An 18,425-nucleotide genomic window follows, 5' to 3' on the forward strand; every position below is an offset into this window, starting at 1 on the left:
GCCCTTTCGGGCGCGTGTGCACCTCGCAGGCTCCGCCAATTACGGCCGATTGTTTTTTGTAGAGATGTTAGTTCAGGGATAACTATTCACCAGGGAGAATTCCCCAGCGCTTCTTCAATTAGTGCCATGGGATCTTTTACGTCCACCCGAGAGGACAGACGGGACGCCTCGGGTTTAACATCTCATCTGAAAGACGGCACCTCCGACACTGCAGCACTCCTTCAGTGCTGCATTGGAGTGTCGGCCTAAATTTAAATGCTCAGGAGTGGGACTTGAACCACAACCTTCTGACTCCAAGGCAAGAGTGCTACCAAAGGGTGGTCCCACAAAAAGCATCTAGCTCAATTAATAATTTGAAATCTGAGAGTTAGTCAAAGATCTAAAAGAATATGGAGCCAAAGCGGGTAAATGGCCTACTCCTGTTCCTACAAAATCTATTTAAAAAGAGGTTCTATGACCTGCAGCTAACAAAATATGAGTGCAAGATTAATTCCAGTTACTTACAGCAGTGATTATAGGAAACATAGAAGATAGGAGCAGGAGTAGGCCATTCGGCCCCTCAAGCCTACTCCGCCATTCAATGAGATCATGACTGATCATCCAAATTCAGTACCCGGTCCCTGCTTTTTCCCCATATCCCTTTAGCCTTAAGAAATATATCCAACTCCTCCTTGAATATATTTAATGAATTGGCCTCAACTGCCTTCTGTGGTAGAGAATTCCACAGGTTCACCACTCTCTGGGTGAAGAAATTCCTCCTCATCTCTGTCCTAAATGTCTTACTCCTTAGACTGGTCCCTGGTTCTGGACTCCCTCGCCATCGGGAACATCCTTCCTGCATCTAATCTGTCTAATCCCGTTAGAACTTTATAAGTTTCAATGAGATCCCCTCTCATTCTTCTAAACTCCAGCGAGTATAAACCCAATCTTTCCTCATACGTCATTCCTGCCATCCCAGGTATCAGTCTGGTGAATCTTCGCTGCACTCTCTCCATGGCAAGAACATCCTTCCTCAGATAAGGCGACCAAAACTGCACACAAAGGAGGAATTATCCAACCATTTCCGTTCTGCCCACGAATAATGGTATCACTATATACAGCCCCTTTTTAAAATCCAATTACGCCTTTCTACGCTAAAGGTGCTATATAAGTGCAAGTTGTTGCTGTAGTGGCCCACATTAGGAAAGAATAAAATTCCACTTACTAACAATGGACAGGTAAAGATCCTCTGGTCCATCGAGTCTGTCCCATACAATTGAGATATCTTGTGTATCACAATAGATACACTTTCCACACCACCCAAAACCATGCGATCATCTGGGAGGGGCGAAAAACCAGATACAAAAACCCAGGCCAATTTGGGGGTGGGGGGGGGGGGGAAATCTGGGAAATTCCCCTCCGACCTATCTAGGCGATAGAAACTAGTCCAGAGCACTCTGGCCCTGAACTCCCTGCAGTACATACCCCCTCTTTAAGAGGTGCTCTCCGCCCCACCCAGAAACAGGGAAGGAATTCAGCGAATCGGCATCCACCACACGAGACGGCAGCCTGTTCCCAAGGTCCACTATTCTCTGGGAAAAGAACCAGCTCCTGACATCTAACCTAGATCTGGCCTTACACAACCTAAATTTGTGACCCCTGGGCCTCGCTAATCTATTTAATTGGAACAAACTGCCAACTGGCACACAATCTATTCCATTCATCATCTTACTGACCGCAATCAGATCACCCCTAAGTCTACACTAGTCCCAACTTCCAATAGCAACTGTGTGCGCATGTGGAACAGCTTTATTGATGTCATTGTGCATTTTTTTGCCTGCATATAGTGACACCACTGGATTTTGAAAGGACAGTGAGCCAAGTGAGGAATTAGGACAGGCAGGGACCAAAACTTTGTCAGAGGTGGGTTTTAAGAGGGCCTCAGAGAGGTGGAGAGGCAGAGGGATTATGAAAGGAATTCAAGTGTGGGGCAATGGGAAGAGTGAATGCACAAGAGGCCAGACTCAGAGGATCAAAGTTGAGGGGAGGGGGGTTACACAGATAAGAGGGGCAAGGCAGTGGGGGAGCACATGGCAATGTAGGGCAACAAAGTATAGGGAAGTTGGTGTGGGATATTGGGAGTTTTGGATGAATTGAAATTTAGAGCCTGCAGTAGAGCATTGGAATGAATACTCAAGCCTGGAGGTAACAAAGCTATGGATGAAGTTTCAGCAGCAGATTGGCCAAGGCAGAGGTCAGCGACATTAGAGGTGGAAGTATGTGGCCTGTGATATGAGAGAGAATACGAGGTCAAAAGCTCAACTTGTTTAAGATGCACACAATCCGCTTCATCCTGAGACAGTGACTGTTGCCTCATTGCATTATTCCAAAAAGAACAGGATGTTATTAAAGCAAAATACTGCGGATGCTGGAAAATCTGAAATAAGAACAGAAAATGCTGGAAACACTCAGGTCAGGCAGCATCTGTGGCAAAGAAACAGAGTTAACGTTTCAGGTCGATGACCCTTCGTCTCTCCACAGATGCTGCCTGACCTGTTGAGTATTTCCAGCATTTTGTTTTTATTTCAGTTACTACCAATTTTGAGATAGATTTAAATTAATGGGATTCCAGATTTCACTTGGCAGCCCCATGATGCCGAGCAGTTGTTTCCCCTGGCTGAAGTGTCTCGAACTAGGGGGCATAGCCTCAGGATACGTGGTCGGCCATTTAAGACTGAGATGAGGAGGAATTTCTTCACTCAGGGTTGTGAATCTTTGGAATTCTCTGCCCCAAAGAGCTGTGAATGCTGAGTCAGAGATAGATAGATTTTTAGACTCTAGGGGAATCAAGGGATATGGAGATCGAGCGGGAAAGTGGAGTTGAGGTCGATGATCAGCCATGATCTTATTGAATGGCAGAGCAGGCTCCAGGGGCCATATGGCCTACTCCTGCTCTTATTTCTTATGATACAAGTAAAAGCTGCTCAAACAAAGCTGAAGACATTCTTGATATACACGGTCCATGCACAAGATTGAGAAACAGCCACCTATGGTGCTATTCCATTCTTCAGAGGCTAGCCAGGAGACACTATTCTAGATCGATCAAGGTGCAAGCTAGGCTGGTGGAACCCTATGCATCCGAGATTTTCCCCAACTTACACTGTGACCCGGTCAGCTCAAATTCCAGTGGGCTTCACAGCCCGCAAGCAAGACTTGCATTCATATAGCACTTCTCACGCCCTCTGGTCTCACCCCAAGCGCTTTACAGCCAATGTGGTCACTGCTGAAATGTAATCGAATATATTGGAGCTAATCCAGGAGGAAGTACTTAAGAGAAAAGATTGGTGCTAGAATCACCACTGCAAAATGAATAGAAAACTAAATTTGTTTGCATTTTAACTTTATTTAAAGATATACATTAGTATAAACAAGTTGACAAATTTCAAAGCAGAGCATTTAGTTCAACTCCGTGCAACTCAAACACTGGTGGCAGCAACATGGAACAAAATCATATGTATCTAAACCAAAGTGAGCTCATCTGAAGCTCAAAAGTAGGACACAGCAGTCTTGTTGCTTTCCAGTTAGAGCACTGTTGGAATCTGAAAGAAATCAGAAATCACATTAGATGGCAAAGCACTATGATCAAAATAAATGCAACTAAATTTATATCTTTCCAAAGGTCCCAATGGCACCTAAAAGCTGGCTCTGCCACTGCACACAGCTGCATCACAAGTTTCACAACCTGCTGCCAGAACGCTACTTTCTACAGAATATACATATTCCTATACAACACGAGAATGAGGTCCACTATATTGGGGGGAAACAAGTCAAATTTGACAAATCAGAAGCAAGTAAACACAAATAGGGCCGAGTTGCCAGCTTAACAGCACACTTGGGGTTGGACACAACAAAAAGCCATCGTGTAGCTCACAAACTTCTAGCGGTTTAGTTTCCTTTATCAAAACTGTAGAGCAAATGACAATGCAGAAACATTTACTCGCCACCTACATTGTGCAGATAAGATGGTTATGGATAAAGTTACTGGATTATATAATCATTGTGCCCTGCATGGTTTATCTCCCCAGCCAGTGCGCAGACTGCGAAGGTCTAGGAATATACAGGACGCCGTCCTCGCCAGCTCGAAGCCGGGGACACGCTTACTCTCCAACGTCGTGGAAGGGGACTATACGTCACAGACCGCAGGTCTACGCTCCCATACGCCACACGGGCAGAGCCAGACGAGAGCAACCTCGCTGGATACCCACGTTGGGTTTTCTCATTTCTCATGAATGAGGAAAGAAAAAAATTCACCTCTCCCAAAGTGTGCCTGGTCCCCACATTCCTGGTTTTCAGCCTCTTCCACATTCAGGATGGATAGAATCCAGTCTTACTGTAAAACAAACAGATCATCAAAGCAAATCAGATTGAATTGTAGCCACGGATCACCCCAAAATGATTGGCTATATCACCCTGTTCTCAACCTCGCCCATTCCCACAATCTTCAATCACATTCGATCATGAGTGACTGTATCCTGCATGGTTTATCTCCTCAGTCATTGCAGTTACTGAGAAGGTCTAGGAATATACAGGACGCCGCCCTCACCAGCCCGAAGGCTGGGGACACGCTTGCTCTCCAACGTCATGGGACGGGACTGTACGTCATCGACCCAAAGGCCTGCGCTCCCATACGCCACACGGACAGAGCCAGGCGAGAGCAACCTCGCTGGATACCCACGTCGGAACATCTCACTGGGGAAAATAAGTCTACTGCTGGCTTTTATTCACAAGATTAATTGGTTCATCAGAAAAGAATCTTGCAGATTTCAATTGCAAAGAATAGGACTATAATTAGATCAACGTGCAAGTAACATTCTTAGGTATACTTCTCTATCATTTCATATCCAACCATTCTCAAAAGCTTCCTTTAAACTTAGCTCACCAACTAACCTTAATCCACTCAAGCAGTCTTCAGTAAATGGTCTCCCCTGCAAGAAGAAAAATGACCGATGAATATTTTATTAAATCTGAACACCTCTCCCCCCCCCCCCAAAACCATCAAGGCTAGGTCAAGTTCCCCCACAAGTCTTCACAATCACCCTCAGTGATTACTGAGCTTGTGCTCAGGATGGCAGTTTGAGCACCAACCTCTAACACCTCACTCAAGTCACCAGGCATCAGTGATTAACAAGGTCGAGAGCTGGAGAGACAGTTTGAAGGTCGAGAGCTGGAGAGAGGACAGTTTGACGGTCGAGAGCTGGAGAGAGGACAGTTTGAAGGTCGAGAGCTGGAGAGAGGACAGTTTGAAGGTCGAGAGCTGGAGAGAGGACAGTTTGAAGGTCGAGAGCTGGAGAGAGGACAGTTTGAAGGTCGAGAGCTGGAGAGAGGACAGTTTGAAGGTCGAGGGCTAGAGAGAGGACAGTTTGAAGGTCGAGAGCTGGAGAGAGGACAGTTTGAAGGTCGAGAGCTGGAGAGAGGACAGTTTGAAGGTCGAGAGCTGGAGAGAGGACAGTTTGAAGGTCGAGAGCTGGAGAGAGGACAGTTTGAAGGTCGAGAGCTGGAGAGAGGACAGTTTGAAGGTCGAGAGCTGGAGAGAGGACAGTTTGAAGGTCGAGAGCTGGAGAGAGGACAGTTTGAAGGTCGAGAGCTGGAGAGAGGACAGTTTGAAGGTCGAGAGCTGGAGAGAGGACAGTTTGAAGGTCGAGAGCTGGAGCGGAACCCGGTTACCAGGACGCCAAGTTGGACAGCCAGTGGTAATGTGCAGGCCAGGTGTGTGGAAGAAACCGAGGGGAAACATCGAGAAAAACTGAGAGGAAACATTGAGAAAGACAGAGGAAACATCGAGAGAGGGGGGAAAACCATCGAGAGAGACCAAGATGGAAACATCGAGAAAGACTGAGGGGGTACTTTATTTATTTAATTTTATTAATTAATTAAATTAATTAAATTTATTTAATTATAAGTTGATGCTCTCTCAGTGCGGCCACCCTGTAACCAGAGATTATTCTAGAAGCCTGGGTAGAAATTACTTTTTTTTACATTATTGCTTGTTCATTTTATGTGCTGTCTTTTTTTATGTCTTTTATTTATTTTATGTCTGCTTTATTTATATTTAATTAAAGTATGTATGCGTGTATATGTCGGTATGTGTTTTTGTGATGGCGCCGATGAAGATGGCTGCCGTCCTTGTGAGCTCCGTGCGTACCAGGCAGCTCAGTGTTCTTGGTGCTCTCGGCTCGTCAAGAAAAAAGCATTTCACTGACTGGATTACACTTCTTGTATTTAGTTATGTGACCAATAAAATTGAAATTGAATGCATTTACTTGCAGAACCATTGGGGAATATATCCCTGCTTTATGAGGAGAGATTACATAATCTAGACTTGTATTCCCTGGGCTATAGAAGGTTAAGGGGTGATTTGATTGAGGTTTTTAGGATTTTGAAAGGAACTGACAGGGTTGCGACAGAGAAGCTTTTTCCCCGCTGGTGTGTTGGGGGGTCTAGGACAAGGGGACACAACCTTAAAATATCAGATCCAGGCCATTCACGCAAAGAGTGGTTAAATGTGGAACTCCCACAAAAAGCAGATGATGTTAGTTCAATTAAATCATTTTAAATCAGAGTTAGATACAGGAAACTTTCTGGTATCCGGCACGGACGGGACCGACGTGGTGCCGGTTCATCAACAATTCCAGATAACCGAACGCTATAGTAAAAGATACGGAGCTCAGAGCTCTGTATAAAGCAACAAACCCTGTTACAGCTTCAAAACAATCGGCACAAGTTGCAAGCGTCTCTGTAGCTTAGCAACTTCAGCTACACCCTTGCACAGCAACAAATGGAGTTAAAAAAAAAGTTACCTGAACGTACTCCTGAATTTTGCTGGTGGATAGAACGTTCCGGTTATTTAGGGGCCAGTTAATCGAAAGTTTCCTGTAGAATGGCCTACTCCTGTTCCTCTGCTTTCCCATAAGAACTTAATTTAACAGAAATTAGATCTCAATATAGTACACGTTACAAGCTCCAATTCCCACTCAACTAGCCAGTCTACCCTCTTCCAGTTTCAGATAAGCTCATAAGCAGAGCTACACTTGGGTTTACAGAGCATCTGATCACATCTCACGAGTGCTTTACAAATAATGAATTACTGCTTTGAAAGTAGTGACTTAGGCAGACATCATGTGCTCACCACAGGACATTTAATGGCTGATGTGAAGAATGCAACCTTCTGTAGGGCACTGAAGTCTCTGACCAGGCTTTGTGCTTAAATTCTGCAGTGGTATCTGACGCGAGGCAGGAATGAGCCAAGGCGCCATCTGTTCCAAGTATGTACAAAGACTGCTACTTTCTCAGCCCTCTCCCCACTTCGTGGGCACAGTCCATCAGCACAGTCCCAAAACCGGTATTGCAAACAGATCAACAAGATGGAAATCAACACCTCCCACCAACAACACTGCATAAAACAACCAGCTGATCACCTAAATGGACGTTTCCATCACCACCGTGCATCTTGGAAGATATTCTTATTAGTTTCCACAGAAAGGGTTACCAGCAAATGCAACTTTTGCATACCACTTACAACAAGTTGCATCTGAAGTTCCATACACCAGAAACATTTGTATTCAACACTAACAGAAAAGACTGGAAACACAGCAGGACAATCATGTATCCATGGAGTGAAGAGTTTCAGATTCGGACTAAGGTACCAGTCCAAAACATACAATCATACAGCATGGGCCCATCATGCCAGTTCTTTGAAAGAGCTATCCAATTAGTCCCACTCCCCTGCCCTGCCCTCCTCTCCTCTCTTTCTCCCCCCCCCCCCCCCCCAAAATCACCCAGCAAATTTTCTCAATTCAAGTATTTATCCAATTCTTTTGAAAGTTACTGTTGAATCTGCTTCCACCATCACAATTTTGAGCACCTTGATTAAATCTTCCCTTAACCTTCTCTGCTCTAAGGTATCAACTCCAGCTTCTCCACACAAGTTCCTCAGCCCTGGTATCATTCTAGTAAATCTCCTCTGCACCCTCTCCAAGGACTTGACATCCTAAAGTGTGGTGTCCAGAAATGGCCACAATAAGTTTACAGTCTGTGCTCGCCAGAGATGCCAATTGTCCTGCTGCCATTTCCATCATTAGCATAATAGTAAGAGACCTCCACAATTGACAGTATTGTTGATCAAATTAGACTTGTGCCCTGCATGGTTTATCTCCCCAGCCAGTGCGCAGGCTGCGAAGGTCTAGGAATATACAGGACGCCATCCTCGCCAGCTCGAAGCCGGGGACACGCTTACTCTCCAACGTCGTGGAAGGGGACTGTACGTCACAGACCGCAGGTCTACGCTCCCATACGCCACACGGGCAGAGCCAGACGAGAGCAACCTCGCTGGATACCCACGTTGGGTTTTCTAATTTCTGATGAATGAGGAAAGAAAAAAAATTCACCTCTCCCAAAGTGTGCCTGGTCCCCACATTCCTGGTTTTCAGCGTCTTCCACACTCAGGATGGATAGAATCCAGTCTCACTGTAGAACAAACAGTTCATCAAAGTAAATCAGATTGAATCGTAGCCACTGATCACCCCAAAATGATTGGCTGCCATCACCCTGTTCTCAACCTCGCCCATTCCCACAATCTTCAATCACATTCGATCATGAGTGACTGTATCCTGCATGGTTTATCTCCTCAGTCACTGCAGATACTGAGAAGGTCTAGGAATATACAGGACGCCGCCCTCACCAGCCCGAAGGCTGGGGACACGCTTGCTCTCCAACGTCATGGAACGGGACTGTACGTCATAGACCCAAAGGCCTGCGCTCCCATACGCCACACGGACAGAGCCAGGCGAGAGCAACCTCGCTGGATACCCACGTCGGAACATCTGACTGGGGAAAACGAAGTCTACTGCTGGCTTTTATTAATAGTTCTTCAAAAAAAACATCTTGCAGACACTTTATAACCAAATAAGAGAATTATAATGAAATCAGTTTACAAGTAACATTCTATTTAAATGCTCCTTTTCACCATTTCATATCTAACCACTCAGAACACAATTTACCTGAAGATATTCAGCACCATTTCCAGTCACTCCTGGACCCCAGCGGTCTGTATGCATTCACCTCATGTCCCTTTACAGGGAGCAGAATATCTGAAAACAAATGAGAACATGTTAAATATTAGAATTATTCATGAACAGCTTGTCCAAACATTGGTCCCCAACCAAGGAAAGTCTATGCACAAATTTTTCTCTAAGAGATCTCAAGAAGCTACTTTACACATGGCAAAAATGTTTGCTCCTCAATCACTCAGTGAGCTGAGGTCCCTGGGAAAATAAAGGCAGGAATCAGATATTTCCAGAATGGCTGCAGTCTGGACCCAAAAATGACCAGTCCTGAAAGGCCTGATTAAGCACCAAATAGATACAATAGAAGCCACTAATTTTCACATTTCACCTACTGTGCTAGCTTAGCTCAGTTGGTAGTAACCTCACCTTTGGTTCATGGTTGAATTGGAGTCCGATTAACACTCCAGTGCAATGCTGAAGGAGTAGTGCATTGCCAGAGGATCCATCCTCAGACAAAACAATAAACCAAGGTCCTCTCCATCAATGGAATACTGCATACAGTTTTGGTCTCCTTATCCAAGGAAGGATATATTTGCCTTAAAGGGAGTGCAACAAAGGTTCACTAGGCAGATTCCTGGGATGGGGGGATTGTCCTATGAAGAGAGATTGAGTAGACTAGGCATATATTCTCTGGAAGTTTAGAAGAATGAGAGGTGATCTCATTTGAAACATATAAAATTAAGTGGGTTGACAGGGTAGATGCTGAGAGGCTGTTTTCCCTCTGGAGAGTCGAGAACTAAAGGGCCAGTCTCAGAAGAAGGGGTCAGCTATTTAGGACTGAGTTGAGGAGAAATTTCTTCACTCAAAGGGTTGTGAATCTTTGGAATTCTCTACCCCAGAGCGCTGTGGATGCTGAATCGGCGAGTATATTCAAGACCGAGATCGATAAGATTTTTGGACACTAGGGGACTCAAGGGATAGGACAGGAAGGTGAAGTTGAGGTAGAAGATCAGCTATAATCTTATTGAATGGTGGAGCAGGCTCGATGGGTCGAATGGCTTACTTCCGCTCCTATCTCTTATGTAATACTTCGGATGGACATTATATACCCCACAGCACCAAAGCAGAGCAGCGAGTTCTTCCACCCTGGCCAGCATTTCTCCCTCAACCCAACATCACTAAAAGATAAACCTGCCACTCATCTCTCTTGTTAATTGCATTTGCTGTGCACAAACTGGCTGCCCCCATTATCCACAACACTGTTGTCCTAAGAGGCCACAGCTGATTTTTGTGTGATCATGCTAGACGACTAACATTTCAGTCACCCACAAGACCAAGTCTCAGCTGATTGAACAGTCAGAAACCTGTGATCTTCCCACCTTAGTGGTCCTTCAGTTAGGAGGAAGCACAGTGTTTCCCCACCACCCAAGTCTCAGCTGTCGATAAAGTCCTGCGGGCTAATTGGATCGATGGATTTGACCCATGTACACCACTCGCTATTCTGTAAACAGATCACAGAAGGGTGGAAACAAAAACATAGAAGATAGGAGTCAGCCATTCGGCCCCTCGAGCCTGCTCCGCCATTCAATGAGATCATGGCTGATCATCCAAACTCAGTACCCTGTCCCTGCCTTCTCCCCATATCCCTTGATCCCTTTAGCCTTAAGAAATTTATCTAACTCCTTCTTGAATATATTTAATTCATTGGCCTCCACTGCCTTCTGTTTCTGTGGTAGAGAATTCCACAGGCTCACCACTCTCTGGGTGAAGAAATTCCTCCTCATCTCAGTCCTAAATGGCTTACCCCTTATCCTTAAGACTGTGACCCTTGGTTCTGGGGTTCAAAACACCTAGTATCCTGCAATTTTCTGTCAAGTCACAAATTCATCAGCATAAACCATTTGGGCTGTACCTGTGCTATAAAAAACAGCCTGTAGTGACAGGAATACTCCGGACACTTCCTCACTGACCCAAGGCTCAGGGTGGGGGGGGGAAGCAGACACATACGCCAAAGTCATGGAACAAGATTGCGCATGCGTCAAGCAAAAACAGCCTTGCTCAAGTATGAAACAAACACATGGACCAGATAGGTTTTTTTTTGCTAGCTGTAATAATTACTTAGCCATTTTACCTCAGATTACGCGCAGCAGCCAGTCCCAGGAATGGTGCCAGGATCCGCCAGGTACAGATTATTAGAATATCCCATTGTACTGTGGAAAGTAATGAGCATATAGTTGGTTAATATACACCAGCATCATGTATGTATTCTAAGACCAGCACTGGAGTTTTTTTTTTTTTAAAAACCAAGTCTTCCCACTACAGCAATTCCATCACGTTCACTGCCATTACCTCGACTCGAATTACTTTCTCCCGTCCACGTCCGAATCTGTGCATCTGGGTGTTTCTCTCAGTGCAAATGAACACTGCCCGTGCATGGTGTTGACGTAGCAAGAATGTAAAAATCTTCTATGAACAGATTCTGAGAAATAGCCCTCACTTAATCTCTGAAAATTTATTGTATGCCACCCTGCAGAGTCTTTTTTTTTTAAAATTCATTCACGGGATGTGGGCATCGGCAGCATTTATTGCCCTCGAGGAGGTGGTGGTGAGCTGCCTTCTTGAATACAACTGAGTGGCTTGCTAGGCCATTTCAGAGGGCAGGTAAGAGTCAACCACATTGCTGTGGGTCTGGAGTCACATATAGGCCAGATTGCCTTCCCTAAAAGGACATTAGTGAACCAGATGGGGTTTTAAGACAATCTGGTAGTTTCATGGTCACCATTACTGATGCTTGCTTTTTATTCCAGATTTTATTTAATTAAATCGAATTTAAATTCCCCAGCTGTAGTGGGATTTGGCCTGTTACCTGATTAGTCCAGGCCTCTGGATCACTCGTCCAGTAACATAACCACTATGCTACCATACTCCTATGGTGCATCTCCTGTCAGTGCTCACAGGCTGGGAAGTTCTAGGAATATACAGGACTGCATGTCACAGGCACAATAGCGTATTATGCACTGACAGAGCCAACTGAAAGCCACCTTACTAGAAGTCTATGCTGGGCCTGAAATCCAAGAAAAGCTAGTGTTAGCACACCATAACCGACCCATGTGTAGGCCGTACCTCAAGTAACTCCTCCCTCTAAAAAATGTGCCTCATCAGTTATACGCTGTAAGTGAATGTCATGCATACACAACAGAAAGCAACAAATACTTTTTTTGTTATACGAAAGTTGCATTTTTTTTGGGACGCTGAATATGTTCCATTACTGGAAAGGCTGTGGCTCTTTTCTCTAGAAAAGAGAAGGCTGAGCAGTGACCTGTTCTGAAGGGGTACGATAGGGTAGTTGTAGTGGGCGTGTGTGCTGTGAGGAGGATGCAGAGAAACTCCAGTATGATTTGGACAGGTTGGGTGATTGGGCAGAAGCATGGCAGATGCAGTATAATGTGGATAAATGCGAGGTTATCCACTTTGGTGGCAAAAACAGGAAGTCAGATTATCTGAACGGCAATAGATTGGGAGAAGGGGAAGTGCAACGAGACCTGGGTGTCCTTGTGCACCAGTCGCTGAAGGTAAGCATGCAGGTGCAGCAGGCGGTTAAGAAGGCAAATTGTATGTTGGCCTTCGTAGCGAGAGGATTCGAGTACAGGAGCAAGGATGTCTTGCTGCAGTTGTACAGGGCCTTGGTGAGACCACACCTTGAGTATTGTGTGCAGTTTTGGTCGCCTTATCTGAGGAAGGATGTTCTTGCCATGGAGGGAGTGCAGCGAAGATTCACCAGACTGATACCTGGGATGGCAGGAATGACATATGAGGAGATTGGGTCGATTGGGCTTATACTCGCTGGAGTTTAGAAGAATGACTTATAAAATTCTAACAAGACTAGTCAGACTAGATGCAGGAAGGATGTTCCCAATGGCCGGGGAGTAAGCCATTTAGGACAATGAGGAGGAATTTCTTCACTCAGAGTGGTGAGCCTGTGGAATTCTCTACCACAGAAACAGAAGGCAGTGGAGGCCAATTCATTAAATATATTCAAGAAGGAGTTAGATATATTTCTTAAGGCTAAAGGGATCAAGGGATATGGGGAGAAGGCAGGGACAGGATACTGAATTTGGATGATCAACCATGATCTCAATGAATGACGGAACAGGCTCGAGGGGCCAAATGGCCTACTCCTGCTCCTATCGTCTATGTTTCTGGAGAAAATGTTTCTGGTTGTGGGGAGACCAAAACTAGGGGCCATAAATACAATACACTTAAATACACTTGTTTACCCAGAGAGTGGTTAGAATGTGGCACCCGCTATCACATGGCGTCGTTGAGGTGAATGGTATAGGTGCATTTAAAAGGAAGCCAGACGCAATGAGGAAGAAAGGAAAAGGATAGGCTGGTAGAGCGAGAAGAGGCTCCTGTGGAAAAAAAACAGACCAGTTGGGCCAAATGGCCTGTTTCTGTGCTGCAAAGTTGCATTCATGCAACTTCACACCAGAAAACTGTCCCATGGAATCTGCAACAAGGGGACCACTGGAATATTCACCAGCAGCAGAATTGAGCCACTTCTGGGAAGATGTTTGTTTCGCAAAGTAAAATAAAGGATAAAAAAAAATGTTTAAGACACAGTGTTTGGAAAAAAATGGTTGCGGATTAAGTTACTTGATTGGAGTTCAGAAGAATGAGAGGCAATCTTATCGAAACATAAAAGATTGTGAGGGGGCTTGATCGGGTGGATGCAGGGAGGATGTTTCGACTGATGGGTGAGACTAGAACTAGGGGGCATAATCTTAGAATAAGGGGCTGCGCTTTCAAAACGGAGATGAGGAGAAACTTCTTCACTCAGAGGGTAGTAAATCTATGGAATTTGCTACCTCAGAGCTGTGGAAGCTGCAACATTAAATAAATTTAAAACGGAGATAGTTTCCTAGCTGATAAGGGAATAAGGGGTTACGGGGAGAGGGCAGGGAAGTGGACCTGAGTCTAGGTTCAGATCAGCCATGATCCTATTGAATGGTGGGGCGGGGCCGTATGGCCTACTCCTGCTCCTACTTCTTATGTGAAAGGAATAGAAGGATAGGCTGGTAGAGCGAGAAGAGGCTCCTGTGGAACAAAAGCACAAACCAGTTGGGCCGAGTGGCCTGTTTCTGTGCTGCAAAGTTGCATTAATGCAACTTCACACCAGAAAACTGTCCCATGGAATCTGCGACAAGGGGACCACTGGAATATTCACCAGCAGCAGAACTGAGCCACTTCTGGGAAGATGTTTGTTTTGCAAAGTAAAATAAAGGATAAAATTATTATTTTTTTAAAAACACGCAGTGTTTGGAAAAAAAAATGGTTGCGGGTTAAGTTACTTGAATAGGGCCCCAGTCAGCGCTCAGCACGTGGTCCCTCCCTCCTCATGCTGCGCTCCCTGGCTCCGCGTCCAGGCAACCGCGCAGGCCCCGAGCCTTTCCATAAGGGGGGTAAATTAAACAGGGATCCCCGACAACCGGAGCGTTGACCCAGCACTCAGTCACTGCCCGCACTCCCGGCCCTCAGTCACCGCCCGTCCATTAAGACCAGCCACTTACCCGCGCCGTCTCCACTCCGTGAAAAGGCGGAGCGCCGCCCGACTCGCCCTTTTATAGGGCGGCCCGCCGACGAACTCTGACCTTGCGAACCGCCGCCTCCGCCCCAAGCAGCGCCACCGGCTGGCCGGGAGGAGTGCTTACTCAGAGATGATGTGGAGATGTCGGTGTTGTACTAGGGTGGACAAATGTGAGAAGTCACACAACACCAGGTTATCGTCCAACAATTTTATTTGAAATCACAAGTTTTTGGAGCGCTGCTCCTTCGTCAGGTGAAGTGAAGAGATGCATATAGGCACAGCATATATAGTCAGAGAACACTGCCAGATGATTACAGGTAACCTTTCTGTAACCTGTAATCATCTGGCAGTGTTCTCTGACTATATATGCTGTGCCTATATGCATCTCTTCACTTCACCTGACGAAGGGGCAGCGCTCCGAAAGCTTGTGATTTCAAATAAAGCTGTTGGGCTATAACCTGGTGTTGTGTGACTCCTCACACTTACTCAGAGAGGTGGCAGTGCAGTTGGCAAAAACTCCAGGGACAGAAACAGCAACAACAACCTGCATTTATACAGCGCCTTTAACTTAGTAAAAAAATGTCCCAAGGCGCTGCACAGGACCGTTAGCAAGCAAACTTTGACACCGAGCCACATAAGGAGATAATAGCAAAATACTGCGGATGCTGGAAATCTGAAATAACAACAGAAAATGCTGGAAATACTCAGCAGGCCAGGCAGCATCCGTGGAGAGAGAAACAGAGTTAACGTTAATCGAGGAACAGCACCTCATCTTTCGATTAGGCACTTTACAGCCTTCCGGACTCAATATCGAGTTCAACAATTTCAGATAATAATCCCTGCCCCCATTTTTCATGCAGTATGATTTTGCCATTCCCATTTGCAACATTTTCACAGTATGTTCTTACAATTCCTTCCTCCCCTCCTAAACCCCACCCCCTGTCTCTGCACCTGCTTAATATCTGTTACATTTCCAGCTTTTTCCAGTTCTGATGAAGGGTCCCAGACCTGAAACGTTAACTCTGTTTCTCTCTCCACGGATGCTGCCTGGCCTGCTGAGTATTTCCAGCATTTTCTGTTGTTATTCCACATAAGGAGATATCGGGACAGATGACCAAAAGCTTGGTCAAAGAGGTAGGTTTTTAGGGAGCGTCTTAGAGGAGGAGAGAGAGGCGGAGAGGTTTAGGGAGGGAATTCCAGAGCTTAGGGCCCAGGCAGCAGAAGGCACAGCTGCCAATGGATGAGCAATTAAAATCAGGGATGCACAAGAGGCCAGAATTAGAGGAGCGCAGAGATGTGCAAGGATTGTAGAGCTGGAGGACATTACAGAGATAAGGAGGGGCGAGGCCAATAAAGGATTTGAAAACAAGAACTTTGCAACTGAAATAATAAACAATCTGGTGATTCAAAAATGTCAGGCAACATGCCAAAATATTTTTGGCTATGCTTTGCTGTTAATGAAAATGTGACAAGTTGTTCTATATGCCCAATTATCTGTACAGTCCTCAGGCCAGTAGCTATAGAAGTACATGAGGGTCGTTGAGACTAACTCGACTTCCCAATTCAGCACTCTCTCTCAATGACATTGTGGGATTGGGATATTGGCAAGTGAGGAACCATGGACGTGGATCCAAATCCCACTCCTCTGTAGGACAGAATGAGTTGCCAACCCTCCAGGATTGGCCTGGAGTCTCCACGAATTGAAGATTAATCTTCAGGACACTGTTGTGAGTAACCCAAGAGAAAAATCATAAAGGCATTAAAAAATTTGTTTTTTCTTATTTGCTTTGAACACTTGTAGTAAAGCAGCCTCTGGGGAGCAGTGATCATAGTATGATAGAATTTTATGTTGTGTTTGAGAGTGATTTAGTTAAGTTCGAAACTAGGGTCCTAAACCTAAACAAAGCCATAGACAGTCCAGAATCATCCAATCAGGTAATGAAGAGTCTTTTCACTTTCCAATTGGCTGTGGGAAGGCGGTGCGCCGTGGGGATAGACGTGTCGTGCGATGAAACCTCCTGGAATATGTCCAACCAGAGTTGGCAACCCTATTGGGACACCAACACGCCTCATCACACGGAACTGAGTTTGGTTGATCAGTGAGAACACACAGGACTGAAAATCTTCAGCATTATAAACAAGCACTGTACTGAACCATTGCAACCAAGGGTCCTCACTCAAAACATTAGCCCATTAGTTCTCTGTCGGCTCCTTATATTTCAGTGTTTTGGAGAACAACCAAAGATCATTGGGATGAGAGTGGCTGCTCGGATATTTATACAATGCTTTTTTTGTATTTTCTAAGTAAGAAACCTTAGTTAAGTGGAAATAGTGGAAAGCAATGTCTGCTGTCACAAGGCAACACCACAGCCAGGGCCCTGTATACATTTGGTTTACTTTAATGAACTATACAATACCTTACTTTTTATAAATATACAAATATTTTTGCACATATTAATATTTGTACACAATCTTGTGCATTACCTTTTATTCTACATGGGCAAGGTGAGATGGAGCATTGCAGCAAGGAACATCGAGAAAAGCGTTGGTGCGATGACACAGCCTTGATTGGCCCCGGTCCGTACATGAATTGGGTCTGTGGTGGAACCGTTGGTCAGGATCACGGCTTGCATGTCATCGTGAAGCAGGCGAAGGATGGTGACAAACTTTTGAGGGCAGCCAAATTTGAGGAGGACACTCCATAATCCCTCACGGTTGACAGTGTCGAAGGCCTTTGATGTCGACGACGAAGTCCAACACTGCCTTCAGTGTGCCAGTGCAGCCTTCGGGTCGCCTGAGGAAGAGAGTGTTTGAAGACCAGGACCTCAAACCCGGCACTAAGCTCATGGTCTACAGAGCAGCAGTGATACCCGCCCTCCTGTATGCCTCAGAGACACGGACCATGTACAGCAGGCACCTCAAAGCACTGGAGAGGTGCCACCAACGCTGCCGCCACAAGATCCTGCAAATCCATTGGCAGGATAGGTGCACCAACATCAGTGTTCTCGCTCAGGCCAACATCCCCAGCATCGAAGATTTGACCACGCTCAATCAGCTCCGATGGACGGGTCACATTGTCTGCATGCCCGATACAAGACTCCCAAAACAAGCGCTCTACTCGGAGCTCCGACACGGCAAGAGAGCTCCAGGTGGGCAGAGGAAACGCTTCAAAGATACCCTCAAAGCCTCCTTGAAAAAGTGCAACATCCCCACTGACATCTGGGAATCCCTGGCCCAAGACCGCACAAAGTGGAGGAGAAGCATCCGGGAAGGAGCCGAACACCTCGAATCTCTTCGCCGGGAGCAAGCGGAAGCCAAGCACAAGCAGCACACGTCAACCCAAGCACCCCACCCATCCGCCCCTTCAACCACCATCTGCCCCACCTGTGACAGAGACTGTAGGTCCCGCATTGGACTCATCATTCACCTGAGAACTCATTTTTAGTGTGGAAGCAAGTCATCCTCGGTTCCGAGGGACTGCCTAAGAAGAGAAGACATGGACAAGGCACATCTACAAGACACTTTCAACATCAATAGATATATTAAATATTAGCTGAGCAGGTCAGGCAGCATCTGTGGAAAGAGAAAGAGAGTTAACATTTCAGGAACGTGACCGTTTATCATCAACCTGAAATGTTAACTCTGTTTCTCTCTCCACTGATGCTACCTGACCTGCTGAGTATTTCCAGTATTTTCTGTTTTTAATGTCAGATTTCCAGCATCCGCAGTATTTTGCTTTGTGTTAAATATTAGACCATTAGCTCCCTGATGGCTTAATGGGTATATCCATAGCATGA

At 45.6% G+C, this 18,425-nt stretch overlaps 1 long non-coding RNA gene and 4 other non-coding genes across 7 annotated transcripts; all 5 read right to left on the minus strand.

Moving 5' to 3' along the window:
* Positions 1–3,362: 3,362 nt before the first annotated feature.
* LOC147103327 (uncharacterized) lies at positions 3,363–14,715 on the minus strand. 3 transcript variants are annotated; one of them, XR_015072941.1, is made up of 8 exons: positions 14,612–14,715; positions 11,173–11,251; positions 9,036–9,125; positions 8,424–8,502; positions 6,837–6,952; positions 4,927–4,964; positions 4,291–4,369; positions 3,363–3,578 (listed from the first exon to the last, which is right to left on the minus strand). It is a non-coding gene; the product is annotated as an uncharacterized LOC147103327 (long non-coding RNA). The 3 variants fall into 3 exon arrangements; XR_015072942.1 differs by lacking the exon at positions 14,612–14,715 and adding an exon at positions 11,391–14,035; XR_015072943.1 differs by lacking the exon at positions 6,837–6,952 and having other exon boundaries at positions 14,612–14,714.
* Positions 4,035–4,249, minus strand: LOC147103328 (small nucleolar RNA SNORA73 family). The gene has a single exon (XR_015073010.1). It is a non-coding gene; the product is annotated as a small nucleolar RNA SNORA73 family (small nucleolar RNA).
* On the minus strand, positions 4,503–4,719 carry LOC147103329 (small nucleolar RNA SNORA73 family). Its single transcript, XR_015073008.1, has one exon. It is a non-coding gene; the product is annotated as a small nucleolar RNA SNORA73 family (small nucleolar RNA).
* On the minus strand, positions 8,167–8,381 carry LOC147103330 (small nucleolar RNA SNORA73 family). Its single transcript, XR_015073009.1, has one exon. It is a non-coding gene; the product is annotated as a small nucleolar RNA SNORA73 family (small nucleolar RNA).
* LOC147103331 (small nucleolar RNA SNORA73 family) lies at positions 8,637–8,853 on the minus strand. Its single transcript, XR_015073007.1, has one exon. It is a non-coding gene; the product is annotated as a small nucleolar RNA SNORA73 family (small nucleolar RNA).
* Positions 14,716–18,425: the final 3,710 nt, after the last annotated feature.

The sequence above is a fragment of the Somniosus microcephalus genome, chromosome 20, assembly GCF_052327205.1.
Source record: "Somniosus microcephalus isolate GS21.2 chromosome 20, FLI_Smic_1.0, whole genome shotgun sequence".
Lineage (NCBI taxonomy): Eukaryota > Metazoa > Chordata > Chondrichthyes > Squaliformes > Somniosidae > Somniosus > Somniosus microcephalus.